Raw genomic sequence first — 9,883 nt, 5'->3', positions numbered from 1 at the left:
GAAACAGTTAGAAGACAAACTCATATCAGCAAGAAAGACAAGACATACCATAAGGAGTAGAGTTCAAACCGTATTCGAGAAGGATGGGAACCTGAGACGCCTCCTTCCATACCCGGCTCATCCCCAGCATCACCATCCCGGACTCCGCAAAACGGTAAACCGGAGATTGGACCCGGGATATCTTGGCAAACCATTCCGCCTCCTGGTAGTTGGTGGCGTGGTGGCTCGGAATTGCTTGGCCATTTTTAAACTTCATGGCAATGGGGATGGCGCGGGCAGAAATGTAGAAGAACTCCCGCTTCCACGATCGGAGACTGCGCTCGGTCGCGCAAATCTTCAAACCCTTGATCCGGGTTGTCAGGGTGTACCACCCCTGGATGCACCTCCAAGTATAGAAGGTCATCAGGCGGTCCACATAGGGCTCAATGCCCAGAATCCGGCACACCCACTCGAAATGGCGAATCTTGGCGATCGCCATGGGGTGCAACTCGGTCAGATGAACACCGTGCCTCTCAAGGACACGGTAAACAAACTTTGTCAATGGGAACCTAAGATTCCCATAGACAAAGAATGCTGCATAAACCCCGATCTTGCCTCTGGGGGCATCGTACACGGTCTGATGGGGTTCAGGAAACTCAGGCTCGAAAGGATCGAGCATGAACTTCCTAACAACATACTGGTACTGATCGCCGGGCAGAGCACACTGGCAATCACCTGGCACTCACCAGCAGTACTCCTGTCATCGGTGGTAGACTCGAGATCATGTGAAGACATCTTGCAGAAAGCGATTTCGGGAAAATGCTTGCCTGAAAAGGGGAGTATTTGCCGGAAATCGCTAGGAAGAAGAAGAGAAGGGTGAAGGTGTGAATTAAAAAGGACCCTCTCCCCCTTTATATACTAATCGCAATTAATGCGGTGAATTTAATGCGGAGGAGAGAGAAATCGAGGGTGCAATGAAACTATGACACGTGGCAAAAAGCAAGCTGGCAACAGCTGTAAAAAGTACGCGTGCCAGAAATTTCGCTGCCACGCGCCCGAAAAATCGCGCCCACGCGCCAGAAAAAGCGTCTGGAATGACCATGTACTGTCACGTCACCATAACTTCCTGCACGTCCTGACACAGTCAGAAGAAACTGTCGCACGACGTTTCAGATGTTTGGACTGTTCTTATCCTCACCAACCTTTCGAATTTCAAAATTCAAAATTCAAAAAGATTCAAAAGTAAGCGGGAAAATACCCCTTACCTTGGCAACCAAGTAACCATAAGACGGATGCGGGTACAGTGTTAAGGCAAAACCCTTCACATACCTAGCACTCGCAGGGAATTGAAGCCAAGAATACCCCGGCAACAAAGTAACTATAAGACGGGTGCGGGTACAGTGTCAAGGCAAAACCCTTCACATACCTAACACCCGCAGGGAATTGACGCCAGGGGTACCTTGAAAGTAAAGTAACCGTAAGACGAGCGCGGGTACAGTGTTAAGGCAAAACCCTTCACATACCTAGCGCTCCGCAGGGAATTGAAACCAAGAAGGATCTTCTGGGCAATGCTTGCGGAAACGGAAATAACATCCCCGCATAGCGGGAACGTCGAGAACTACATTGTTTGAGGCTCCAGGATGGAATTGGTAGTTTAAACATAATTGATCACTATGTTCAAAACCACTAAAACCTCAAGGAGAATCCACACAAGTGAGACTCAACGCTCCTGACTTGCGAGAAGGTTACATACCTACCCGCATCATACCCAAAGATCAAGCAAAAAAATCGGGAATTTTTGCAAGTGACATTAGGAAACCCGCGGGAAGAATCCCCACGGAGAACCTTAAAACTAAAAACCCTTTTCAAAACCCCTTGCTTAAAGTCCAAAAGTTCACCTCACTTCATTAAACATTCATGAGAAGAACATTGGACTGGGGGGACTTGAAGAGGTAGGTCCCAGCAGAGACCAGTTGGTCCCGCAAGACTCACCTTGAACAGGGACGTCTGCGCAAAGACCATCTGCTCCCGCAGGACCCACCATGCTCATAGAATCTTACGCGCAGTACGCAAGCTATACACGCAGGGAAAGCCTCCCAATGGTGAAGTACCCCGCCTGTTCCCGCAGTTGCGGATACAAGCCATCAGGGAAGGCTACCCGCAGACAGCAGGGCTACACGCACAAGGCAATAGCTACTTCAGTAGTCACATGAAGGAATGAGCAAGGCGGGAACAATCCCGCCAAAATGAGCCAGTCCGTATGATTCTGAAAGATCTTTTGTACTATACCTACCAAGGTATGGGTAGGACAGACGATCTGACCAGAACAACCCATGAGCCAATCACAGGGTGACAGCTCACCGACAACAGTACGAGGAGGAGCACCCTCTAGTACTGTTTGTCACTATTAGCCGCTGCCTACTCACCAACTCTTACTGAGGAGCGTGCGTAGCCTACAGTTGGTAGAATAGTGTTACTGTTGGCCGTAACCTACTCACCAACCAGCATGTCCTGCGTATAATCCACAGTAGGTGGGACGTGCATAATCTACAGTTGGTGGAATAGTGCAGCCGACTTTGTTACTGTTGGCCGTAACCTATCCACCAACTAGTATGGCTTGTGCATAATCCACTGTTGGTAGAACAGGAATACTATTCAGCTGGCTGTACCTTCTAGGAAACCTACCTTCGGCTATAAATACTCCAACATCTTGGAATGGTAAGATCATCTGCTATCCAGTTATCTAGCAATCTCTTAATATACACTTATATTCAGAGCAATCTAGTCTGATTCTCACGCCGGAGGGTGGTCACAAGGAGGAACCCCCCCCCTTCTCAGTGACGAGCTTACGGTGTTTGTTTTGCAGGTCCCCTGAAGAACAACCGTCTCTGTTGGACCTCATTCTCGTGGGAAACATTACTTAACCCCCAGATTATCTATAATCTGTACCGGGTCACTTAGTGTTTCTTCACTTTTCCTTTCTTTCTTTTTTTCGGTCGCTTACACCATCCGTTAATCTTATTTAGTTATTTGGTTAATAGTTTTATGTAATTTTTAGAAATTCATTTTGCTATGTATTTGAATATATTTGATAAGCTATATTTGTGTTTGATAAAACTTTATTATATTTGATTTTATTGGACTTGAACCCACAACTACACAAGTACTCGGATGGGACGAGTAGGGTGTCTGCCCATCCTTTGGAATATTGACGTCATCTGGTAGCCATATTTGATATTTTATAATTATAATAGTCAGGTTGAAATGGTATATATTACTCTTTGTAGAAGGTGTTAGGTCTACCATGTTCGTGATCATACCCGGAAAATCTATACTATATATAAAGCATGAAAGAAAGACCTTTTAATTTTTAAAAGGTACCAAACTTGTTGCTTTTAGTACAAACTTTAATGCACAAGATTAAGGCATTTTAGGGGCAATGTTGTATTTTGACAATTTTGTCTTTTAGCATAACCAAAATCATGTACGGTTTATTTTTAAATTATTAAAAAATAATTACAAGTTTGGTCCATTAACTTTAATTACATTTTGTTAATTTATATAATAGTTACATATATACCCTTTATTTTAAACCAACTACCCCGACGACGTTTAAACGTTTATAATTTTTTCACACGTTAATATTTTTTAAAAACATTATACCATAAAAGCGAGTATTTTATTCTCTTTAATTTGAGTATGGTATTGCTATAGTTTTTTCATTTTAAAAACTAAACGTGTTACGTGATTACCATTAAAGACCGACAAACGAATCGGGCGGTTTCGGTCGTTCGGGTAATGGGTCTAAAAGGTTAAGGTTGGAATGAGTCGATACAAAAAGGTTAAGTTGGTTTGGGTCGAGACGAGTTTGCGTTGAAAGGGGTCAAGTCATAACGAATTTCGGTTAGAACATTGTTAAGCGAAACGGGTTGCGGGTCAAAACGAGTTCAATGTAGCGTTACGTGCGCACCAACACCTGACTGAGCGTGCACAATCGTTGTGTGACGTGCTTACTAACACCGGTTAAGATTCCAATGCCGCAATATGAGCATACTATCGTCGTGTTACGCGCATACTATTGTTGAGTCACGCACATACAGAAACAGTAACACCGGTTACGCATCCGATGTCATGTTTGCGTGCAACCTCGCTGCATCGCGCGGGCACACAACTAGTAATATATAAAATATAACTTTGTCTACTAGTGTTGTTCGAATATGTGGAACATCTTAACAGTATCTTTCCTGCATTCCTACAAATTACATGTCGTCGCATACAATACTTATTAAACAATTGGCAAAAGGGCACAACGTATCAATAAAAATGGTTTGTTATTAAGTACAAAATAATATAACTTATCTACTACATTCATTTACTATTTATAGATTTTCAGTCACATATCTTTGTGAGTTGTTTATAATTCAACTTATTTAAATGATAATCTTGTTAATTATGTTTTAACCCGCGTCTCAGAATTTCAACTCGAATTAATAAGGAACGTTGGTCAGGACCATGTCTAGGGGAGTAAAGCTTTAGGCGCTCCCACTTAGATGTGTTTAGTAGGGTAGGGTTTGCTATTCAGAAAGGGATAGCGGCGCAGCTTGTTTGCCCGTCTATCTGCCGTTAGTCTGTAATTGTCCCGGTGTAAAAGTTACTTACTAATTATTTCATTTTATTAAATTTATTATTAAAAAAAATGATAAAAATGACTCTTAAGGTTTTTTGAAAACACAAAATATCCTTAATTATTTGTTTTACGTTGTAACTGTAGGGCCAAAAAGTGTGACTTGCGATATCAAATTACGAAACCCATTATATATTATTGGTCACGTTAATAATTAAAGCAGACGAGGAAACCGGACACGAAACAAGAGCTTCGGGAACGCGCGTTTAGCTTCGATGGGAATAAGGCTTCTAGAATGTTTAGCTTTTATTATATATTGAAGTCTTGTGTATTATGTATGTGTGTGTTGTATGTTGTAAATCACCACCCAAGGGGAGCTCACCTTGGGTGGGTTGGTTCTTGTTTAATATATCAAATCTTTTAACTGACAACGAGATCGTTCACTATCCATATTATCTTTATATTTTTGTTTGGTCGTTTGATTTACCGCACCCGTCTCGAAAAGCTTGTCAAGTGCAAAATCCGTTCGAGTGGTCGTTTTGGGACCTACAGTAACAACAAATTGCCCCGAGTTCTCGTTTCTTTTTAGGTCTCTAAAAGAGTTGAAGCGGCTCTATGCACATCAAACGAGAATATAATTAACTTAAATTCACATGGAAGCCAACCATGTTATACATTTGAGAGTACGCGCGTATATAAATAAAACTAGTATACTGTTAAGCTAATATTTTCTTTTCGTTTAAGAGTGGTACGGTTTGATCTCTTAGGGACGGTAGGAAATAGCTTTAAATTAAATTAGTTTTATTTTATTTTTTTTATCCATTGAGATGTGTTCTTGTCGCGTGATTTAGTATTTATTTATCATTAAGTTTGTCTTTCAATGAGTATTATATGTTTAAACCCTTGTTTCTTTTATTATTTTGTATCTAGTTTTCTTTTTCGTAAGTTGATTAATAAGAAAAGCTCTTCGAGACATAAACCGTGTGTCGGTACGCATGTGTTTTGTTGTTCTCCATACCCACTTCCAAGTTCAGCATATACGTTGTTTGATTATATCACATGCAATGATGAATATAATAGAATAAATAAGTTGAGATTATTTTTGTTATTAACGTCCAATTAATGGTCTAGGAACAAAGTGACAAATTAATATTATTCATATTTTTGTTATTAACGTCCAATTAACGTCCAATTAATGGTCTGTTAAACTTTGATTTCCTTTATTTTGCTTCATACACATGTACTTAGAGCCGAGGGTCTCTCTGGAAGCCACCTCTTTATTCCTTTGGATAGAGGTACGGTGTGCCTACATCCCACGCTCCCCAGACCCTACTTATAGCTTTGCTGTCGGTGGGATTTTACTGGGTATGATTGATTGATATAGTTGTCTACTAATGTCGATGGAATAAGTGAAGCATTGTATAGCATCTTTTAGTATGACTCTGTAAATACTTGAAACATGCATTACACACTTTCACTAACCAAAACCGTTTGCTTCTTCTAACGATGTGGTTGGCGGTGGTGTTAGGAGTGGTGCCGCTACTAATATGGCTCTTGTGCTGGTGGAACGATGTATGGTATGGACTAGTTACGAAAACTCTACGTTCATCTGAAGGTGGCACCCATCTGCCTCTGGGCTAAACGGGTCTTCCAATCATCGGTGAAATGTTCACGTTTCTTTGGTACTTCAAGTTCCTTCGTCGCCCTGACGATTACATCAATTCCAAGCGTAACAAGTAATTACATATTATAATTGTTCCCAATTTCAATTCTTGCTACCATATTGTATGTAAACATTCCAATTATCTTTATATGGTCATTTATTATGCAAATGAATAGGTTTGGTGATGGGATCGGGATGTACAAGACGCATCTATTCGGTAGACCATCAGTGATCGTGTATTCACCAACAGCGGCCAGATTTGTGTTTCGAGATGAGGAAAGCTTCGTATTAGAATGGCCAAACGTTGAAATTGTAGGTAAGCATTCACTAGTTGCGGTTCATGGGAAAACACATGCCAGGCTAAGAAGTTTTGTATCTAGAAGTATTAACCAACCAGAAGCTCTTCGTAGGATCGCTAGTGTAGTGCAACCTAGCATGATATCGGCAAGGGCGAAGCTTCATTGAGGCCCGGGGTGGCCCCGCCCCCCCCCCCCCCCCCTGCTTTTTTGCGCAGTAGTGTAAATTTACCTGTTTTCGGTCGAAAATTTTTATACGTAGTGTAAGTTTAGCTTTTTTCGGCCGAAAATTTGAGCATGGCCCCCCTCGTTTGTGAAATTTTGTATACATTTTGAGCTCGCCCCCCCCCCCCCCCCCGGTACCTCAGTCCAAGCTTCGCCACTGGATATCGACCCTTGATACTTGGGCCAAACGTGGTACAATTACCGCGTACAAGGAGATCAAGAAGGTTACATTTGAGAACATCGGCATGTTTTTCGCTAGTTTCAAACCGGGATCCACTCTTGATATGCTTGATAAATACTTTATTGGATTGGTTAGTGGGATAAGATCCTACCCGATGAATATACCAGGATTTGCTTATCATCACGGCCTTCAGGTTCTATTAATTTCGTTCAATTTTTGATGGTAACTTAGTTAATAATATATACTTTGTGGGCATGTTATAACTTTGTGACAAATTAATTTGATAGTGTCGGAAAAAAACTGTGGCGATCTTTAAGGATGAGTTGGAGAAAAGGAGGAAGAATGGGAGCAGTGAGTCTATGAACGATTTAATGGACGGTTTGATGAAGTTGAAAGACGAAGAAGGGGGTCAATTAAGCGACGCTGAAATTCTTGACAATATTGTTAGCATTCTTCTTGCTGCCTATGAATCAACTACTCTTTCCACAATGTGGGCTGTTTATTATCTAGCAAAATACCCAAAGGTTTTACTAAAGCTTCGGGTATGTCTAAACCTAATTGCTTTCTTAATTATTATTTTCATGTTCATGTTCATGTTCATGTTCATGTTCATGTTCATGTTCATGTTCATGTCCATGAACTTCAATTCTAATTAAAGTCTTGCTTAACGACGTTAGGACGAAAGTATGTTTCTCAAAAGTAGCAAAAATGAGCAATTTGTTACAAGTGATGAGATTTTAAAGATGAAATACACCATGAAAGTTGTTGATGAAACAATCAGAATGGCAAATGTCGCCGCATTTGTGTTTCGCACAACAACAAAAGGTGTTAACTATAAAGGTGTGTGATGTTTCTTTAAGTTCACTATTTATCTTGTTCTAAAATATTTTTTATACCGTAGGATATACTATACCGAAAGGATGGAATGTAATGTTGTGGATTAGGTATCTCCACACGAATCCTGAAAACTTCAACGATCCACTGTGTTTCAACCCAGATAGATGGGATGTAAGTCCCTTGTGAAATTATAGTGTTTGTTTCTTTATTTATTTTTCGGTTTCCTCATATACTATATCTCGATGTATCTTTAGTCATCGATGGCGCCTGGAACATATCAAGTGTTTGGCAATGGAGCAAGGAATTGTGTGGGAAATATGCTCGCTCGCTTACAACTTGCCATCTTTCTCTATCATTTGTCCACGGGATACACGTACGCAATCATTTAAGTTTTGTTTCATTTCATAAATTAGGTACCAGCATTTATCGTTGAATTCTAAGATAGATTATATTATACAGGTGGGAATTGGTGAATCCGGACGCAAAAGTGAGGTCTCTCTCACATCCCAAACCTGAAGATGGTGTCGAAATTACCATTAAGAAACTTGAAATTTAATTTTAAGATTTCAACTAGTTTTAGCTAGGGAAAAAGCGTCAACAACAAGTATCACTGCCCCTGTAACTATTGAAATAATGAGAAGATATTTGTCGTTACTAGCATTGCTAGAAACGTTTGCGATTACACATGTATTGATGTATAAACTTCTTCAAGTCTTGATTGCTATAACATTAATATCAAAATGTCAAACAATAATTGAAGTTGAAATTGACGATGTTTTAAAGTGTGACTTCAAGCTTTTAAAAATGTGAACGCCTCACAAGTGGCCTCCATTGATCTTCAAAGGACAATCACAAAAGTCTACTAATTTATTTAGCGAAAAGGTAAGAACAAAAAATAAGTAATATATAAACATTACAATGACATGCGGAAGGAATGATACCAGAATCTTTAAATGATTCTGATGGACAAATCGACAATGATTAGCCGGCAATCTTGACCCAAAGGTTTTAAAAGGATTCTGATTTTCACACACCTTAAGAATAAAGACAAAAAATTACAAACAGTTTAAAGAAAAAAAATATATATGTTAACTAGAATGGGTGTATGAAAACCAATCCCCTTAAAAATGGGCTGATTGTGGTGCCTTTTTTGAGGTTACCTACGTGGTAGCCTCTTCGTTTTTTCTATAAAAAAAAAAGAAAATTATTAACCTCGATACTCCATCATGGTGCTTTTATACAAGTTAAATGTAGGTCCCATGACCGGATCAAACAACACAACAAACTAACAACTAGTTGTCTTGGATCAACCTCTTCACTAGTTGGCGGAAACAACTAGTAAGGACCGATATCTCGGATCTTGTGATGGGGTTAGTGGAGGACGAAAGTTAGGGAGAGGGTGAGAGAGGTTGAGAGAGTTTGTAAGACTTGGACAATTTGTTTTGTGAAAGGGTTAGGTTGGTGTATGAGATACACACACCTTATATATGTGTGTGTTTACTTATACACCTCTTTCATTAATAATGCCCAATGGACTTCAATTACAAAGCCCTCGGGCCCTAACATACAGACGTAAACAAATAAACAACGTAAACATACGCTAGTTACAAATACGAAAGACTACCAATGAAATGGATCTTACATTAAAAGTTAAGACATAAATTTTATTTATTTCACAAGTGTTTAGTCATCAAAACTTTTGAATTAATGTCAGAGTTTGATGACAGTTTATCGGATAGAACTTAATTATCGAAAAAATCTTATTCTAGCTTGTATTAATTATAAAGAACTAATATATTTTATAAGAATGTTATTTAACAAAAAGCATATTCAACTAGTGTTCTTGTATATGCCAATTGCCTAACACGTGCAAATGGAATATATTTGACATCTTCTAGTAATCATATTTGATATAATTTATAATTATAATAGTTGGATTGAAAGGGTATATATTACTCATTGTAGAAGGTGGTATCTGGGCCCTAATAAGTTCGTGATACCCGGAAATTAATATATAAAATTTATAACCTTGTATAGTAGTGTTGTTCGAATATGTGGGAACATATTAAGAGTATCAT

The 9,883-nt window shown here is 39.5% G+C and overlaps 1 pseudogene across 1 annotated transcript; it reads left to right on the top strand.

Annotated features, from left to right (window-relative positions):
- The first annotated feature begins 5,987 nt into the window (after positions 1-5,987).
- LOC143613050 (ent-kaurenoic acid oxidase 1-like) lies at positions 5,988-8,450 on the top strand (annotated as a pseudogene). The gene is made up of 8 exons (XR_013150045.1): positions 5,988-6,339; positions 6,443-6,711; positions 6,956-7,161; positions 7,256-7,510; positions 7,646-7,808; positions 7,870-7,976; positions 8,060-8,178; positions 8,265-8,450. The product of XR_013150045.1 is annotated as an ent-kaurenoic acid oxidase 1-like (transcript).
- Positions 8,451-9,883: the final 1,433 nt, after the last annotated feature.

The sequence above is a fragment of the Bidens hawaiensis genome, unplaced genomic scaffold (genome assembly GCF_021521415.1).
Source record: "Bidens hawaiensis isolate Kalapana, Puna unplaced genomic scaffold, B.hawaiensis_p1.1 tig00036478_1, whole genome shotgun sequence".
NCBI classification, from domain to species: Eukaryota; Viridiplantae; Streptophyta; class Magnoliopsida; order Asterales; family Asteraceae; genus Bidens; species Bidens hawaiensis.
Note: the sequence above shows the minus strand (reverse complement) of the source record. Positions and strands in the feature narration are given on the sequence as shown.